General features: G+C 28.0%; 1 protein-coding gene across 2 annotated transcripts in view; it reads right to left on the bottom strand.

The window, feature by feature from the left end:
* The window catches only part of LOC129981237 (synaptotagmin-15-like), a 358403-nt gene that overhangs the window by 148642 nt on the left and 189726 nt on the right, over positions 1-20035 (bottom strand). Inside the window, exon 1 of one of the 2 annotated variants that reach the window (XM_056091996.1) lies at positions 3802-3831. The exons of the other annotated variant lie outside the window; for it this stretch is intronic. The gene's annotated coding sequence lies outside the window, so the exon portion shown is untranslated. Of the gene's footprint in view, positions 1-3801; positions 3832-20035 lie in introns of those variants that run through there. 2 annotated transcript variants of the gene reach the window in all.

Here is a 20035-nt window from a genome sequence, read left to right as displayed (position 1 = left end):
ATTTACCGTGGGTTCTTTTTTCGTATAGAAATGTTGAATGCTTCTAACCTTGTTAACAATTTTCAGAATTTTGAATTTAAAACAATGAATAAACTTTATTTGTTGCTTATGATAAGTAAATCAAATTTTGCTAATGTTTATACATAACGGTCTGGAAATCTGTCTGCTTTACATTTTGGATAAGGCAGTTTTTTTCTGTATTTATTCAACTGAAAATTATATTATAAACATAGGTGGATGTTTTAAACAATTATTCATAATAGTTTACTCTGCCTTTTTCAAATTTCTTTTATCATTGAATATAATTACATTACGTCTTATATTAAATTTTAAATAAAATCTTGTGAATCCCTTTAAAAATGTTGATATCTTGTCATAAGCCAAGACTAACAGAAAATACATAAACTGCTGCATGGATTGCAAATGTCAACAACTTTCTTATGAAAAAAACAAACAAACGCAAATTAAAGCTTTGAACACAATATAGAAACTTTAGTTAGAGCCCATAATAACAGCTTCCCACTGGCAGCAACTCTGATACGGGTATAAGGAATTGCTGTCTAAGCAAACAGGTTCTCGGTAAGTTGTTCAGTACAGAAATGAAGTAGGGTCAAGTTGCCTCCACTTCAATAGTTAATTTTTGAGGAGATCTTGTCATTCTGATTACCTTATACGCAATTAGTCAGTCGATGATAGCTTTCTTGTGGTTGTGGAACGCAATAATCCCCCAAAATAACTTATCTTGGTACCAAGGTCAAGATCCTCTCGGTAGCATATTTCACGCAGGATATTGTGACGCAGGACACATTCATGTAGGAGACATTTTCGTAAACAATGATGCCTGTTTGTTAGTACATGCATGTTCTGAATATGACTTTCTACATTATAGAAATTCCATTTCATGAAGACCTATTTTTCATCAGGATGTTTTGCATACACTGTGTCACACATTTCAATCAAACAGAGATTCTCTTCATTTCCATTTCTCAAATTATTTTCCATCTGATTTTTTTTAACTGCATCCTGATCTACTATATCACAAAAAATAAGTGAATACAGATTATATGTATATTTTTACACATTTTATCTCGCAGAATTATATTTCTTACTACAAATTATATTTCTAAGTTGAAAAATTATGTAAACTGTCTCATCTTAATATAATTTCTTACATAATTGTAAATTCTGTAAATAGTTATTTTTGTTTCGTTTTCCTACTGTAAATATTTCGTTAATTAAATAAAATTCCCGTAACATGTCCACCAAACCGTTCAGTGACCAGAATGGTCACGGATACGGGGGTATGAGACGGCGTTCTGTTCTGTCAGCATCTCATTGATATGCAAAGAAAAAAAAAATAAGAGGACACACAGAGAACACTTCACATTGCAATGGTGGATTTGCGACTAGGCAGCGATTTATGGGTACTTAGCTGAGAATAAAAAACAGGCACAACGATTGAAAAGATGTTATTAACTCTTTATAAAAAAACGAAGAAAAAATTAAAATTTTACAAATTGCTAAATCTTCGAAATCTGTCAAATCATATTGGATGAAGTTTTGTTTTTATTATATCTGTTTCACACCGTTTATTTGGTTATTACAATGCTCATAAACATTAAGAATTTGCTTAAATAATACTGTGCACAAATGAGGTCTTGTCCATTCAGAGATCATAATAAATAACAAAATAATCTATAGTTTGACGATGTTGTTAAATTAAAAAAAAAGTCAACATAAAATAAAACATTAACAAGTTGATTAATTGAAAAAAATGTGCTGAAATGTGAAACCAAATTGATCAGTTCATTAAAAAAGGTAGTCTTATAATGGGAATTCATTAGGTCTGCAAAATATTTATACCGCTATTGTCACATGATAATGAAACGAGTTACTATGTGAATATCGTCATAGGTATCTATTACTTACACAAACTAAATTTTCTTCGACACTGAGTTCAATGTTTATTCCTTCATATCATTGATTACAGGGAAATTATACTAAATTCTAACCAGTAAAATTGCTTTCAATAACTCCATTCATTATCACTCTATATAATTATTAGAACAAACTGAATATTTTAATAAAAACCTGTTCATTACCCTGACAAATATTTCTTTCTTACAATTTGGGCGGTTTAATAAAATCATATAATAGCCATCTTTGGCCATCAATTTGTTCAGTAAAGCAAATTGAAACGTTCGTAAGGTTATTTAATTAAACGACATTATTTTTGACTGCTTCTATTCGATAATAAATAATAAGAATGGTTTTTGTTCTACATATGTTAGTGTTTTACATTATCGAAGAGGTTTATCAGGAGAATTTTTTTTATTTTCCTTCAATTAATTATATATGCTACATCAAAAAAAGGTTACCAAGATGATATCCTTTAACTAAAAAATAGTCCATCATTAACATATGCAAAAACTGATGTAAAAATGTCCACAATGATAAATGATGCTTAAAAACCCTTAAAATAAAATTTAAAAAGTTGAATAAAAATATGAAACCCATTCTTTTTTTGTTATATATCAAATACACGGATATTGTGACATAATGATTAAGTTGCGATTTAAAAAACTTCTCTGGAATTATTAATTTATTATTTCTAAAAAGTGTTATTTATTTTTAAGGGTTAAAAGAAATTTATTTTCTTTCAGCAAAAACTGGAAGGAAAGTGGGAAAGATTGTGGGATACCTGAAAACATTTGTTTTTTCAAGTATTCCCCCTTTTTTGCGTTTAAGTTGCTTCAGACTAATTTTTCAGGATTAAAAGATGGAAAAAAGCGTTTTTGAAAGAAATACAAAAATAAATGTCTAGACAGAAAAGTCGCTTTAAAATTTATTTCATGGAAAAGTTTTGTGAGCAAAAAAAATTTCAAGATCTCTTTTTTAAAGAGACCCTAAGGAGCTAGAAAACATATTTGGTCGCAAAAGAGTGGTTAGAATGCAAGTCTTTTTACTAAGAAAGCAAAAATTATTTTTGCTTTTTAGGTTAAGTATTTTAGTTGAATATGTGAAAATCAGATCTATGAAGCTTTAAGCGACGTATTTTTTTATATACTGTATTATATTTTGATTTTTAGATTGAAATCATTGCTTTTGATTTTTTTTGTTGTAATGTAAAGCTTTTAATTTCATTTAAATTCACTTTTTCAACTAATAATTAAGTAGAATGTTCGTGTGCTAGGTTAAAAGATATTATCAGACCAAATCATTTAATCTAGAGCTGCAAGATTTGGCGAATACTAGAACAAATTTTTAAAAACTTTTATTTGAATAGAATTAAATAAAAAGAAAATTAGTGAATTTTGGAATTTTTTTGCAATAATTTCTGATAAGTTACTAAACTGATTTTTACACGATTTTAAAATTAAAAAAAAACATTTTATGATTCCAATTTGATTGTTGTTTAAATTTTTTCCAGGCTCTATCAATTTTTAAAATATACTTTTTAGCATATATTCTTAAAATATATTTCTTAACATATAAATATATTTAGCAATATTTTTTACAACAATAGATCAATAAAATTCAAATCTTTTTCAATACTTCACCGCATATTTGATTGCCTGATTTTTTTTCTTTGTTGAACCGAAAAAGAAACATTCATTTTATTATATGGACAGTTTACATGAAGTACATAATATTAAATTTCATGAAATAGATTACCGAGACATTATCTTTTCTAAATAGTACTAAGGGGTTCAAAAGACTATTTCATTAGGATGATTCATATACGGGTAAAATAGAAAGTTGAATGGATAAGAAATGTCAGAATTTGATATTTAAACATACTTTGCTCAAGAGATTGCCAATATTAGGTTATATTGAGTTTGAACATATTACTGGAAGAGTCATATTGAATTTTATTTGAAATTAAGCACATGTATTCAGGCCAACAATCTGGTCTCCAAAGGCGGCTGATCTGAAAATAAAGTGGTTAAATATTCGATTTAATCTATGAAACACACATTTTTTTTTAATTTCTCGTTTACGAAGAATCGATAGGTAAAAATAACAATAGTCAAAGAATTTAATTTTATAATTTTTGATGAATTTTTGCATTTTGGATTTCTTCCGAATCCGAATATTTTATTATTGTTTTATTGTAAAGTTGCCAGTTCCTGTGTAAATTAACTATACAGCTTAAAAATATAACGAAATAAATTGAAGACATGTGGCCTTTAAGATATATTAGTTAATGCATAAAATTTAATCCATGCAAAATATTACGGATCTTAAATATTTTGAATCAAATTCATAAATGGGAAAAGCATATTTATAAAACAAATGCTCTCTTGTTTTCACTGAAGGATAAATTAAATTTAAAGAATCTCATAATAATCAACTTTTTTTACCATTTCAGATTTCATCCCATTAAATGGTAATGTTATATTCAGTATACTTCGAAACAGAATATAAAAAAAAAACATATTTACAAACAGTTTTTTAAATAAAATTTACCATTCACATTAAACAGAAGAGTTAAAGTTATGGTTAGTATACTTCGAAACTATGTAAAAAAATGGTCATATTCATCAACATCTTTTTCACATAAACGGCCTATTCACATTGATTGAGAATTTTATATCCATTGTACTTCAGAACTAAAAACAACCATATTCGCCAATTCTTTTTTCATATGAATGCTGCCATTCACACTGAAAAAAATGAATAAAATTCACATTCAATAAAAATGGTATATGCAGTTTAATTCGGAACTAAACAAACAACAACAAAAAAAAAAGATCCATTTTGACAACAATTTTTCACATGAGTATTGCTATTCACATTGAAAAAAAATATTATTTCAACATTCTTCGAAACTAAATAAAAAGAAGAGAGATCATATTTACCAATATATATTTTTTTTCAAAATGAGTGTTGCTATTCCCAATTAATGGAAATTTTATATGCAGGTTACTTGAAATTAAACAAAAAAAAGGCATCATATTCGTAAACATTTTTTCGACATTATTGCTGAAATTTACATTAAAAGCAAATGTTATATTCATTATTAGATATTTTTTTTATTAAAATTATTTACTGCACTCTTGAAAAACTGAATCTGTATTGCAAGAAATGGTGGCCGATTTTAGAATCACAAACAATCCTCTTTGCACACTGGTAAACAGTTATAGGTGGCAATGTGGATCTACGGTTTCATGGGGCTCTGTTGTCACATGAATAAATTTACTGTTCTATTTAGAGAATAATGAAACTATTTTTACCCTTTCTGCCACTGCTGTTTTTTGAAGTAATTTCGAAAAATTTAATATGTTTAATCTTCTCACAAATCTTACTACGATTATAAAAGAAAAAAATTGTACTCATTGTAATTCATGACTATTGTATTTTATGTACAATTTTAATTAAAATGATTATAATAATAATTTAATTATTATGATTTTAATTAATGTAATTAATTTTAATACAATTCTTATATAATAAGTCTAAGTCTTATGTAATAAGTCTTATTTAATAACATTTCTAATATAATAAGTGCAATATTAATCTATTAAGTATAATTTAATATGAAATATGGATATCTTTTTTTTTTGCCAATTTTTTCACTTTAATAAAAAGTAATTCGTATTACAAACATACCTTTATTTGAAATTACTTTACACTCCTGAGTATCCGACCTAATATGAAGGAAGGGCAGGATGGGGGGGAGTTCTATGAACTCATTCTTTGTTCACCAATACCAGAAGACAAAGTTTTTATATCAAAACTCATTGTTATAATATATTTTTCTCTTCTTATTGAATACTAAAACCCCCATTTGTCTCAAGCCACGTAGAATGTGAATTTACGATTCCTGTACGTACTGTGCAGTTATAAACAGGAACAGCGGCAACAATTGAGATTCGCTACACACTGACAAACAATGAACAACGAGCAGAACGCTGCTCTTTTCCTGCCACAACTTGTATTTTGCATACGACACCTAGGGTGATTACAGTAGACACCCGCTTCCAATGCCTTATCAATGTTGATTCCCTTCATTGTTTAATTTCGATAAAAGAAAATTAGGCCGGATAGTCGAGAACTGGATACTCGGAAGTGTACTGTAATTGGATGAATTCAATGACAACTCCAAAAAGCCATTGATCTATTTATTTATTAATTATTTCTACATATCTCACTCCAACATTAATTATTTAAATCGCAACTTCTAATGATTCCTCATTCAATACAATTATATAAATGTATTTATTTAGTTAAGCCATCTCTTATCAAAGCGTTATTATCATTCATGCAATCTCTTTATTAAACACACGCAATATATACAAGCGCTTAACCACCTTGTTGCTCCTTTCACAGACATTTGCAAAACCCTTTTTAATGTTAATTTCACAAGGAATTCCCTTTTGCAAAGATAAGGAGGAAGGTATTTACGATGACTTTCAGTCCGGAAGAATTCTGGTACGCTGTTGATAGCGCGCAAAGATTTTCTAGGATTATTAAATGGTAAATATTTGGGAAGGGATGCAGTTTTTCATCTCGCCTTTAAAGTAGAGTCGGATTTGAGCTCTAAAAGCCATTAGTTAGAGGAAGTAACCGCAGCGTAATGGCTTTGCTGCATTACTTCTCCAGAGTCACTCTTTTACCGTATTTGGGATAAAATGATTCGAAGGCAGGTAATAATCTCGGGAAAAACCAACTCGGGAGAGTTTGGAGGCCATAAAATAGCAGCTACAACATTAATTATTTATTTGATTACAGAGTCCTTAGTAGGTGCTTTGCATTTAAATTACTGATGCAGTGGCTAACTCGTATGTTTTTAAGTGGAATTCGTCAGTGATAAGAATATTTTTGTATTTGATCCCTTCAATTTCCCATTCATATTATGTTAAAATATTATCAATAATCTAAAAATACTTTTGGTTAATTCGAAGCAGTTAAAATAAATCGTTTTCCAAACTTTGTGTCCTTTGGGATCTTAACTGAATATTTGTTTACAGCTCTTAAAATATTTGGGGAGTTTTCCTATAATATTTGTTTGATTTTAAATTAAATTAAGTTTGTATAAAGTAATTTTCATCAAAATCTTTTTCCTTTTTAAAGCGGCTAGGGAATCTTCAAAATGATTTCTTTTTCTAAATTAATCTCTTCATTTTGAAATTTTACAGGTTTTAAGAGGAATTAATAAAAGATAGCATAAAAAATTTCATTACAATGCATTTACTTATCTTGGAGCCATGGATACAAACATAATAATTAATACAATTTAACCTTTAGTTGCCTATGTGACAAAGATAGGTAAAATAGTAATTGTTTAGTTTTGTATATATAACATAATTTTAACCTTTATTATAAATGTTAGATACGATCCAAAAGGGTTCGAAAACAATTACTTCTTTTTCTGAGTTACTCAAACGATGATTTAAAAAAAATGGAATTAAAATAATTTGTTTTTGATAAGGGAACTTTAAAATAAATGCATATAATAACGCGAAATTATTGACTTTTAGAAAAGAATGTCCAATATTTGATATGAAAGGAAATATTAAAAAAAATGCATTGAATGTCAAATTAATTTCGATATGTAAGCCAAAATGTCTCCTTCACAACTTTTTACATAAAATTTCAGGAGGGAGTTTTAAAGAAACCATGGCACATGGAATATTTCTTTGAAAATTTTTAACTTTTCCTTTTTCTAGAAAATATAAATTTTTCATCAATAAAAGTTTCAAAGATTGAATTTAGTCAATAAAATGCTTGAAAAATTATTTTCTTCTTGCAATTAAATCTTTAACAAGAATCTAAAGCATTCACATTTCTCCATTTCAATTCAATGAATATATAATCTAGAATATGATAAACAATATAAAATTTATCTCATTCAATTAGCTACAAGTCACAAAAATGTTTTCATTTTATTTCAAAACTTGTTTAAAAAATCTCAATTATATAATAAAAACATTTTAAAAATAATACGCCATCAAAATTTTTTTATTTTAGCTGTAAAAAAAATAGGCGGGAGTTAAAGTAGATTTAATTGCATATAATATCTTCAAAAATTACCGAGATCCAAAAATATTTTAATATTTAGTAACTGGTGTCATGTACCGTTTAAAATAAAAATTCAAAATTCGATCTTTTTTCATTCAAACGTAGTCTAGGAAAATCCGCTGGTTATCTTAAAAATACTTTACGTACAATAGATGTGAAATGTAAATTTTTGTGCAAAGTTATTGTGTTTGAAATATTATATGTGATAAATAATTAGCATATTAATAATAAGTGTAACATAAATAATAAGGGCTATTATACAGTTATTAATATGTAAATATAAAAAAATGCTTATTTATATGATATGTTAATTTTTGAATTATACTCTGAATCTTTTCATTTCTTAAAATAACTTACAGCTTATTAATTATGTTTTATTATTAAAGATATTTTCATTTTCAAATACAAATTTTCATAATTCGAACTTAAAGATTATTTGATTTTTTATTGTGATTTCGTCAATTCCGAACAGAAAAAATATATGGTATTTCAAATGATTTATGGATTTACAAATTTTATTAAAGAGATTTTCTATAAAGCTATAATTTTATATAATCAAAACAAATTAGCATAATTTAATTTTCATTAAAATAAAATTTTCATGAACGGGGTTCGTTTCAGTAAATAATAACTAAAAAATCAAAGTATTACAACGTGATACAGAAATCTAACTTCTGCCGTATGGTGATTGTTTCATAGCAACAAATATACATCCCACCATATTTAATATATTTTTAGGAGATTATTAACTGTTTCTAAACCATTTTATCGCAAACATAGTAAACAATGTCTTCAATAAGTAATGCAGTGAGAGGGCCATTACTGTCCTGTTGCTTCTTCTTTACGAAGTAATGGCTTTTAGAGTGCCAATCTGATTCTACTTTGAGCGCAAGGAAATTTTTAATTTTCAGTTTGATGATTCTATAAAAATTTCCAGATTAGCAATCGAAAACCAAGTAGTTATTTGTCGATTGAGAAGTATTGAAAATACCTTTCTTCTTATTTTTATAAGGAAATCCCTTATTCATTTAAAACTTTGAAGGGATTTCTTAAATATCCTTTAAAATCAGCAGAATACACCGGGATGAAAAATCATTGTTTTAATGACAGTATGGTTCCGCTGAAAAAGTCAATATCAGATGCGTAAATACCAGCGTCTGTTTCGACGCCAAGTAATATAAGGAGTCAAGTTATGTTTCAACTCACTGACTTATTGGTGTGTGACTCTCAGAATAAAAAATATTTATGCTGATTCATTATACTATCCCTTCATAAATGAAATTGAAGGTTATTGATAGTATTTTATTACAGCATTTTTATATTATTTTTGATATTGCATTACTATTTTTTGAATTCAATTTTGGAGATTAATTTTGATTTGAGTGTTACTAAATATTAAGGACAGAGAAGATCCTATTACAAAAACAAAACAAAACTTCGAATGTTATTATATATTTACATCTAAAATGTGTTGCCAATTAAATTTTTTTTAATTTCTTAATCACTCTCATAATGTACATGGATTTTGCATTATCAATTTCGTTAGTTAATCTGAAACAATTTGATCTGAGATACTGTTAACAAGATAAAAAAAACTGTAAAGGAGACCATGTTCTTATAAATAAATAGCATAAATTAGGTCGTTTTAAAAGAGGAATATGAGAAAAATTGTGAACGAGATTTGTTTGAGTAACTGTGTAAATTTTATTAATACAGAAGAAATACAAAAAAAAACTATTAAATTCAATGAAATTTTTTAAAAATAGATTGAACGCATATTTAAATCAACTGCAGACACACAACTGAAAAATTAAAAAAACAAACTAATATGTTTATAGAAATATTTTGAATTTAAAAGCAATATTACCCATCCATATGAGGTATTCAATAACAAGAATATAATATATTTTCTGTGTTATTTATAAATCGTTAGAAAAAAATAAAACAACGCTAATTTTTTCCTTAAATATTGTTAAATCCAATTATAAAGTTCTATTAACCCTTTAAAGGGGCCATTTTTTTGTTATATTATGTTAAAATATTTTTAGACTTGAAATTAGAATAAGAAAAGGAATTCATTTAGCTTTTTAGATAAATTTAATTTGATTAATTAATTAATTTGGTTAATTAATAATTAAGTAACAAATCAATACACATCATTTTGTCTGAGATAAAGAACTGAAGCATCTAAGTTTCTGACTTACTAAAAAAATGTGTCATAACTTATGCCAACCTACATAATTTCATACAAAGATTGATAAATTTGGTGGGAAGCATACTTCCCACGGCCCTAGAAAGGGTTAAATAGGTACACAAAAGTACAAAAATATTTTTGTTTTCAATGAATTTGATGTTAAAAAGACAATATATATATACCTCCGTAATATAAAGATGCCATCTTGTAAAATGCTTATCTTAAATTTTTCTCACGACACATGAAATTTATGTGTCATCTTTGAAGGCTTTAATATCAAAAATTACAAGTAAAGCTTTTAAAATGTATTTTATTGATGTGTCATTAGTGTTTGATTATTACTGTTTAAACATGTTGGTCTATGAACGCTATTTTGTGTCGTGGTTTCAAAATTTTGATGCTTTGCTTTGTAGATGCTGTTTGTTATTTTAGATAGTAAAACCTACTGAAACCAATTTGGAAACTTTCATAAAATTAGCTGCATGCTAAAATATATCTAATAACTTTCGATTACGGCTTTTCTAAAAAAATTAATGATTTTGTTAAACAGTAAATATCCCACGTGATGATGGGACGCACTTACAATAATTTAATCTCGATTAGATATTAGTACCATGTAGTTTGACAAACAGAATAATTTTGTAACAGGTAGGAAATGCCCATAAAGCGTATAACCACACTTCTCAGATTAAATTCAGATTAATATTTTGATAGTTACTTTATGATATTAAAATTCTAATAAAATATAATTTTTATGATATTATTAACAGAGTACAAAGTATTGTATCGGAAATACAATAAACGAGTGTTTTCAGTAAGCAATGCAGAAACAGCCATTACGCTTCTAATATTTACTTCCTTTTAAATAATAACTTTTACAGAGGTATTAAATAAAATTTAATACCTTTCTGTTCCACGATTAATAACGAAAAGATAACTATTTCTTGGTTAATAACTCTATACAATCTTCAGTTTCAAAATTAATAGTGAAACAGAGTTACTTCTAGAATAGAGTGATTAATAAATACTGTAATAACTATGTTAAGTGGCAGGATTTTCCTTCTACAGTTAATATTAGAAAGGAATTTATAAAGATTTTCTAAAATAATTAATATAAAGTCTCTGTAAATACTGCTACAGAAAAACATTGAATTTATGATAAAATTTTTATGATGAAGTAAGATTTATGCTAATAACTTTATTCATTTTCCCTTCCATATAGCATTAAAATGAAACAATTATGACTAACTAAATGTTGTAGTAATATGGAAAAATATCAAGAGTAAATTACATTTATAAACTTTAACATTTAATTTTTTTTAAACAGATGTATGATGAAAATTATAAATCTGCCCTCAAAAAATGAAAATAATAAAACCATAAATATTCCAAATCCGCAAAAACAAAAAAAAAAAACAAAAAAAAAAAAACCCTAATAAATAGTATAAGAACTGGAGCCATAGTTTACTTGATATACTAACTCCCACTTTTCACATGCATGATATGTGATAATGACGGGAAGAATTTTCACTTTCATCAATTGTTTCTATTGTTTTTTAAATTATTTCACACAATACAAAAAGTATATTATTAAGAAAATATGCAATATTGCTTGAGCAGTAAGTCTTTCAGTAAGTGAAATAGTTTCACAAATATAATAATGACTGCTGGATGGATATCGTCTCAATAACCTTTAATGACCAACTTAGCAACCATTTGGAAATTTGCTTGCGATTTTGGCGACAAAAACGATCACTTTTAATAACAAACTTGGCGCTCATTTGTAGACTTGTCCAAGAATGTGGCTACTTTGGTTAAAAAAGCGAGAGTTCATGAAACTGCTGGAATTTGGGCGATATTATTATTAGCGAAGTTGCAACACTTCTTTATAACTTTTTTTGTCTTGTCACAGTACAGCTGAGAGACCGAAATGAATTCATTGGAGTTGAGCAGAAAAGAATAGTCAACAGTAGTAGTCCAAGCGAGAGAGAATAGTTGAGCTTTGTCTGAACAATTCATGTTGTTGCGACTGTTTACTCAAAGTGCTGTTTACTGTGCTTTTAGGCTGTGTGTTGCTAGTGTATATTCGTGTTTTTGGATAAAATAAAGAGTTGTTATCATTTACCGAGTTTACTGGATTTTTGCAACATACAATCTATGAACAGACTTGGATTTTTTTTAACAATATACATAACTTTTATTTAATATTAACAAAACTTGATCTTTACTTTAAATTATTTAACAATCTTTTTTTTTAAACTTATGAATAAAACTGACATTTTGTAACATATTTTTATCTCTCTTATTTCTTGATGGATTGGAGATGAAATTATGTTCATTTCAGTTTTCTGGATCCCAATATATTATTTCCATATTTCAGAACTTAATTATCATTTAAGCTATTAAATTAATTAATTTTTAATCTATGTGTTTAGTGATGATAACCATTTCAAAAAAGAAGATTTTTAGAATCTATAATACTTATAGTGACGAATTATATGTGTTAGATTAAAAAAAGACAAATAATAAAATAAATTTTAAAATATTACTCAACCATTTGTCTAATAAATGCGCATTCTTGGATTTATTATGCAAACTAATAAATACAAATTCTTGGAACTGTTTTTATTCAATTCATTTTCTTTATGTCTCCTAAGCCTAGAAATGGAATTGCGATTAATTAATAAAAATGAAACGAGTATAAGATTAATAATAATAAAATCTAACCTTTAAGTTTATATCACGTGTATTTATATCGACATAGATTTACAGATTTATTATAAAGACATTTTAAATTACAGGGACTCAGCATACGTAAAGTATCTAATATAAATTTAATTTTCGCAAAATCCGTTTCCATCCTTTTAATAAATAATTTTTTTAAAATAAAAAACAACAGTATTGATATCCGAATCAAATATCTAATTAAAATTATGGTTGTTGTTTAACGACATCAAAATTTCTGCAGTTCCCATTTTTAAAGTGGTTATAACGACTTCCGTAATATCTTATACGAAAAAGTATTAAAAGAGTACCTTCAGTAAGTGACGTAGAAGGAGCCATTATATTGCTTCCTCTTTTCCAAGTAATGGCCTTTTGAGTGCAAATCCGGCTATACTTTTAACGTAAAGGGGAAAAACTTAATCCCGTTCCAAGTATTTACTGTTTAATGATTCCAGAAAACCTTCGTGAGCAATAAAAGAGCAAGGAGACTTCCAGCTAGATTACAGTGCATTAAAAATTGCCTTCTTTCTTATCTTTGGCGGATGACCTGTCTTCAGCAATTAGCATTAGAAAAGATTTTGTAAATGTTCTCTGAAAGGAGCAACAGGGTTATAAAGACACTTCGTACGTGTTGAGTATAAAAGCAATTATTTTAATGATAACAAGTTTATGATAAAACCGGTTTAACGAGATAATTATTTTAATTCAGGTACTTGAACGTGTTCGTAGTATTTCTTTATTAAATTATATGATACAGAAGAGTCAAAACATGTTTATTGGATTGGAATTTAATAATAACAGAGCATTATTTTTTTATTATAAATAATTACAATTTTACAAATAAATAAATTTGGTTTTTCAGAGGAAATGTTGGTTTATTTTCATCACCAATTTTTTAAAGACGAATTGCTGTTAATACACAAGTACCAGAAAACCAAATGTATATTTTGAATATTTTTTCAAAACTAAAATACAATCCCATTAGTTTAGTTTAGTTATATTAACGTCCCGTTGTAAAGCAACACTAGGGCTATTTGGGGACGGACCTCGTACTTTTGAACCGCAGTCAGATGACGAGGACGTCACCAGAGCTGGCACCCCCTTCTCCACACCACACCACACCAGCGTAAGGACGTTTGGCCTTGACGGATTTAACGTGCAACAGACCCCCTTACACGACGGTTTTTCGGTGGAATCTGGTCTCGAACCTGAAACCCTACGCCTCTCGAGCCGAGACCTTACCACCAGGCTACTGCGGCCCTAATACAATCCCATACGAAATTTACATATTTTAGTCACCGCGGTTGTGAGTTATTGCATTTACAATCTTGTAAAAATGCCGAATGATAGATAATCAAACATTTGATGGATTTAGAACCTAATTTGGTATGGACGCATAACACTTAAAATGATAAATATGTGTGTGTCAAATTCTATCCACATAGCTCTTTACTTTTGGAATTACCGTGCTTAAGTTTAATTTGGTAGCCAGACAGAAAAACATCCCAAAAATAGATTTCATTCATAATTCGGTAAAAATTTACAAATTTGGAGAAAAGACCATTAACCAAGTTTAGTTTAGTGATATTAACGTCCCGTTTTAAAGCAACACTAGGGCTATTTGGGGACGGACCTCGTCATTTTGAACCGCGATCAGATGAAGAAGACGACACCTGAGCTGGCACCCAGCCCTCTCTTCACACCACGCCACCGCAGCGGGAGGACGTTTAACGTGCACCAGACCCACTTACACGACGGATCTTCGGCGGAATCGGGTCTCGAACCTGAAACCTTCCGGTTCCAAAGCTGAGACCTTACCACCAGGCCACCGCAGCCCTGACCATTAACCAAATTTTATAGTCTAGTTCAAAGCGTTTTTGAGTTAACGTGTTCACAGACAAACAGACATACATCCAAAAATGTGTCTTTAGGACTCAAAGAAATCTAAAACTTGAAAATTTGTCAATATTTCGAGTTCGAGTTTTTTGACGATTAGAATACTTTCTCTTTGTTTTTAACTTTTCCTTCAAAAAAATAATAATGTCTTATAGTATAAGGACTTTTAAGACTTATGATATAATAAGCCAATTAAAAACAATAATATTTTATTAAAAAATTAAAAGTAATTTTAATGAAGTAGTAAAGAAAACAAGCCAATTTCTGAATGAAAATGATATGTTTTTTAAAATTTTTTATATGATTTACGATTAAAAAACAACTCCCTCGAGTTCGGCAATAATGGGCATTATTTGTGTTAAAGAATGTTTGAACAATGAAAATACATATTTAGAAACCCATACTTAGTAACTAAGTAGTGACTTTTAATTCAGTACTACAAAATAAAAAAAATATTTTCAAATGCATCATCAAACAAAAGGGAATGCCATTATCAACTAAAAGCATCATTTTTTTTGTTTATAATAAGCACATGTACTGTCATTACATGCTATAAATTGATTTAAAATCATTTTAAGTATGATTTCTATTCGCAAAACATGCGTCAGAATTTCAATCTTATTGTACTTAGAAAGAGAAAATTGAGTGTGTAACTTTAAAGCAGCATTCGGTATTTAAAAGTTAATGAAATACATTAAAAAAAAACTCATGATTATTCTAAAATTTATACATCATGCAGAAGTTTCTAGAACTTTCTTAAATGAATAATTGTACACTGTGTTACTAGTAAATCTTTAAAAGGACTAATAAAACTAATTAAATAAAAGAGCAGAGGCTTTCGCCCATGTACCTATCAAATTGCAATTTCAAAGTAAGAAAGGAAAGTAATTGGTGAGGTTTCAATTATTTTAAATATGGCAATGTTCTTATAATATTTTTTATTGGTTATACTTGGAAAAATATATTTTCATTAGCATATATTCTACAAAATTATTTCTTTATAATTCTAACAGGTCCTATTTATATGAATATGTATATATCGTTAAGGAAAAATTTCTCAAAAATCTAGGTCCGGTGTAGTGGGCGTACATTGATCAATATCAGAAACATAACGACACTTTATTATACACGAAAACATGAAACTAGTAATAAAATACGCAGCAGAAAACGAACACAAGAACAGCACTTGCAATAAACATCAGTACACAAGCAACAAATTAGTAAAATTATTATTATTTAAATAGCCATAAAGCACAAAGATCTTAGAGAAAACTCGCAGGAAGAAGACTTCGCTCAACTATACACGTGTTTTGAATCGTCTGCTACTCTCAACTAACTACTAGCTTGAGCTGAATTCAATTGTCGACTCATTATTGACTAATAACTCATTCATTACTCACAGATTTCAGCTCTGTTTTCCGATCTTTTTTAGTTTCCGTGACAGGAAAAATGTCTAGTTGCCTGGAATTATGTCTCGGCTCCAGCAACAGAGAATTCCAAGTCCAAAACCCGATTATACCCAAGAAAGGCAGTTTAAACAAGTCTAGTGCACGCTAAATTAGTTAGGGACAAATGTCTAACACTGTATGGCATGAAATTTCGTTAACAGACTGTTCTCAGGTTTCATCCTTGTCTCCTGACCGTAGTATAAAATAAAGAGGTCCTTTTCAAAATAGCCAAGTGTTACTTTAAAACCAAACGTTAATATAACTAAAGAAACCATGACAAGGCAAAGAAGGTTCTAGAAAGATTCTCATACTTGCGTTCTAAAAGGATCCCAGAACTAGCGTTTGATTCCTACTGTTTCGGACAGAAGAATTCGAACAGATTCTTACTATTTCTGGAACTTTTTATTTATTTTCTTAAGATACCAAGAGCACTGCCAAATTGCGAAGTTTGTTACCAAGAACGAAGATCATTTACTCGGCATCCATGTAGCATGTCTCAGAGGTATTTGTGAAACTATCGTCCTAACAAGAAGAATTGCTACATTGTGAAGGCATTACAAATTTGTGGCAAGATAAATAAAATATTGCTATTATTTTTATTACAGAACCTGCAACTTTTATATAACAAGTACTTTTTCAACGACAAAATGCCAAAAATTACGGCTTTAATGACAAATTATCAAAAGGGAAAATGGAAATTCGCGTCTTTCGTCAATGATGTTTACAACGTGGGTGTTAATAAATTCACGATCATTTCATTTCAAAATTTTAGGAACATGAAATTCCCAAAACGGATATTTTGATGGAAAAAAACGCAACTAAATATCATTAAGAGATATAATGAGTTATACGCAGACTAAATATCAATTAATTTAATGGGGTCTGTTTGATGGCATCAAAGCTTTCCAAGTTTATATCTTCGCGAGAGCATTAACTGCTTCAGAAACATTTTAACCGAAAAAAGGTCAAACAAGCATCCTCAGCAAGTAATGGAGGAAAATCCATTAAAGTGATATTGCTATCTCTCTTGAAAGTAAAGGCTTTCTGAAAGCAAATTTTTCCAAATTTGAACATAGATAAAAAAAATAATTTGTGATCAAAGAGTTCACTATTGAATGAGTCCATAAAATTTACTTTTAAAATTCAATTTCAAAACAAATTTATAGAATTTATTATAATTTAAAAAGGCTTTCTCTTTGACAAAATGCTTGCTATTTTGCACAATAGACATTGGAAAGAATTTTATAATTGTTCTTTAAAAGGATCAATATGTCTGTAAAGACAACATGCGGCTACTAAATTAGATATTTCAGTGATAATGGGATTGCGATAATGATTTGATTAAATTACTGCTCCAATCAAATTTACCTTCATTAGAGACAAAGGATCGTGAAATATGAAAAGAGTAAAATAAGAGAAAATGATAAACAAAATTAATAAAAGGAACTTTAGAGTTTATTGTTATAAAAGCAAAGAGATATTGCTTTCTAAGCAAATTAAAAATATTGTGATTCACAAATTGAAGGCACAATTTTACGAAAAAGAAATGACAGAATAAGCAAAAGAAGATCTGATACCATTAAAAATACTTTCATATTAATGGATACAATATATAAAGGATTCTTATTTCTTTTTAATTTAAGCTTAAGTTTCAACCTATTCAGTGATTCAGATTCTTTCTACCAAATTTTAAGCTTACAAGATCCTTAATTAAATCCATGAAACTTTATTTTACCGAATATTATTCCATTAATACAGACAAATTCTTTCACATAGAACACTAATTAATTAAAAAAAATGAAAATTATTATAATATTCAGGAAAAGATTCATATTATTAATTTGATTAATAATTACATTTAATAACAATAGTCACAAATTTATTATAATACAATTTAAACAATAAACAAAACCTTTCAACTGTTGACACTTTAGTTTTTTTTAAATAAATATCGTCACTATTCCATCAAAACTTTGCATGTCAAGAATATGACACAAGAAAACATGCAAAGTATTTATGTAGAAGCTGGAAACACAGGCGACATATGGTATTTTGTGATAACACAGAATAATTGCATATTGCATGCCAAAACTTTAGCAGCTGCAAAGGTTATCAAAAAGCCTAAATTTAAAGAAATAAATATAAAGGAAAGAAAAAATCACGATTTCTTTCGCATTTTTGAAAATTTATATGCTTGTTAAATTAGTTTTGATATTTATCGTTTTGCAATAATAAAAGTTTCAAAATGGAGATTATTCATTATTAGTTAGCCACTATTATCAATCAATTGATTTGACGGTATTAATATTGCGAAAAATTTTAATTAAAATTTCTGAAGCATGATTTTAATGACTTTCTTAGCAAAAGATTTTTAAACATCAAATTTTGATAGCCATATAACTCATTTTATTTTTGAAGCCTTGAACAATTCTGATCATTGTCTCATAAATTTCAATAATAATCCGCCAATATTTTTAGACATTCAACTAACTATATAATAGAAAAAAGTAGTGGGGATTAAAGTTGGATAAATATTTTTAAAGCTTGAACCTGATCTTGATTATCAACAATGGAAAAAAATAACAAGACGAAATATGAATATCAGCAATGAAATCTATTTGAATTTCATTTCCAACAAAGAAATAAAAAATTCGCTTGTAAAATAAGCATGAAATACTTTTGTTTAATTAATTAAAGTAGAAAGCAAATTACACGCCATCATATTTGAAATAAAACGATACTTATTTGCATTTCTAGGTGATGTAAAAAGCATTTTTATATTGCAATATTTGAGGAAGTTACCCCCCCCCCAAATACCGAAATTTAGCTTATTTTTAAAATAATCAAAATTCCAATTAAAACTTCATAAAAATCAGCACATATTCCCATTCCCCAAAGCACGTATGTGCTAAATTCGGTACATACAGAACTGCATGACTTTAATGCAACACAAATATAGACGCAAATATTTATTAATAGCCGCGTTTCGACCACCAGTCATTTGACCAGTATTAATGCTTGCTAAAATGTTCAATTAATATTTTATGTAACTTGGTCTCATAATGGTTTTCCCACAAAATAGTTTTAAGCTTCAAATTTTGATAGTCATAATTCACTTATTCCATTATGTAGGCCTAATGCCATTATGTCCATTGTACTGTGCCTCTTTCTTTAATTTTCTATCAGCGTCCATATATTCAATTTTAAATTAAAGTGAAAATGATAAAACTGCAAATAATATAAAGACATTTTTTTTACTGAAACCAAGCATGTAATTTTTTTTAAAAAAATGAGAAATGCATCCAGAGTAATTACAGTACAGAATAATTACAGCATTACAGAATAATTTTCATAATTCATAATATTACAGCATTACAGAATAATTTTCATAATTCATAATATTACAGCATTGCAGAATAATTTTCATAATTCATAATATCTCAAAAAATTATTAACAAAAGACTTCCCGGATTCATCCTAAAATTCAATTTTTAGTTTTATTTTCAAAAGGATTTAAATAATGTCAATAATATATATTTTATTTTATTCGGTTTACAAATATACTTAAAAAATTATGAAGTTTAAATTTTAGACACTTCTTGGGTCCTCAGAATCATATTCAGCGTAATATTCTTGATACTTCAACATTTAAATAAACGAACATTTCTACCTTCTGCTATCAAATGTGATCGATTTATGAATCTTTCCAATCAATCTGGAGAAACTCTGGGCTCTGATTGGGGTGTGA

Source organism: Argiope bruennichi, chromosome 8 (assembly GCF_947563725.1).
Source record: "Argiope bruennichi chromosome 8, qqArgBrue1.1, whole genome shotgun sequence".
Lineage (NCBI taxonomy): Eukaryota > Metazoa > Arthropoda > Arachnida > Araneae > Araneidae > Argiope > Argiope bruennichi.
This window is presented reverse-complemented; position numbering and strand designations above follow the sequence as displayed.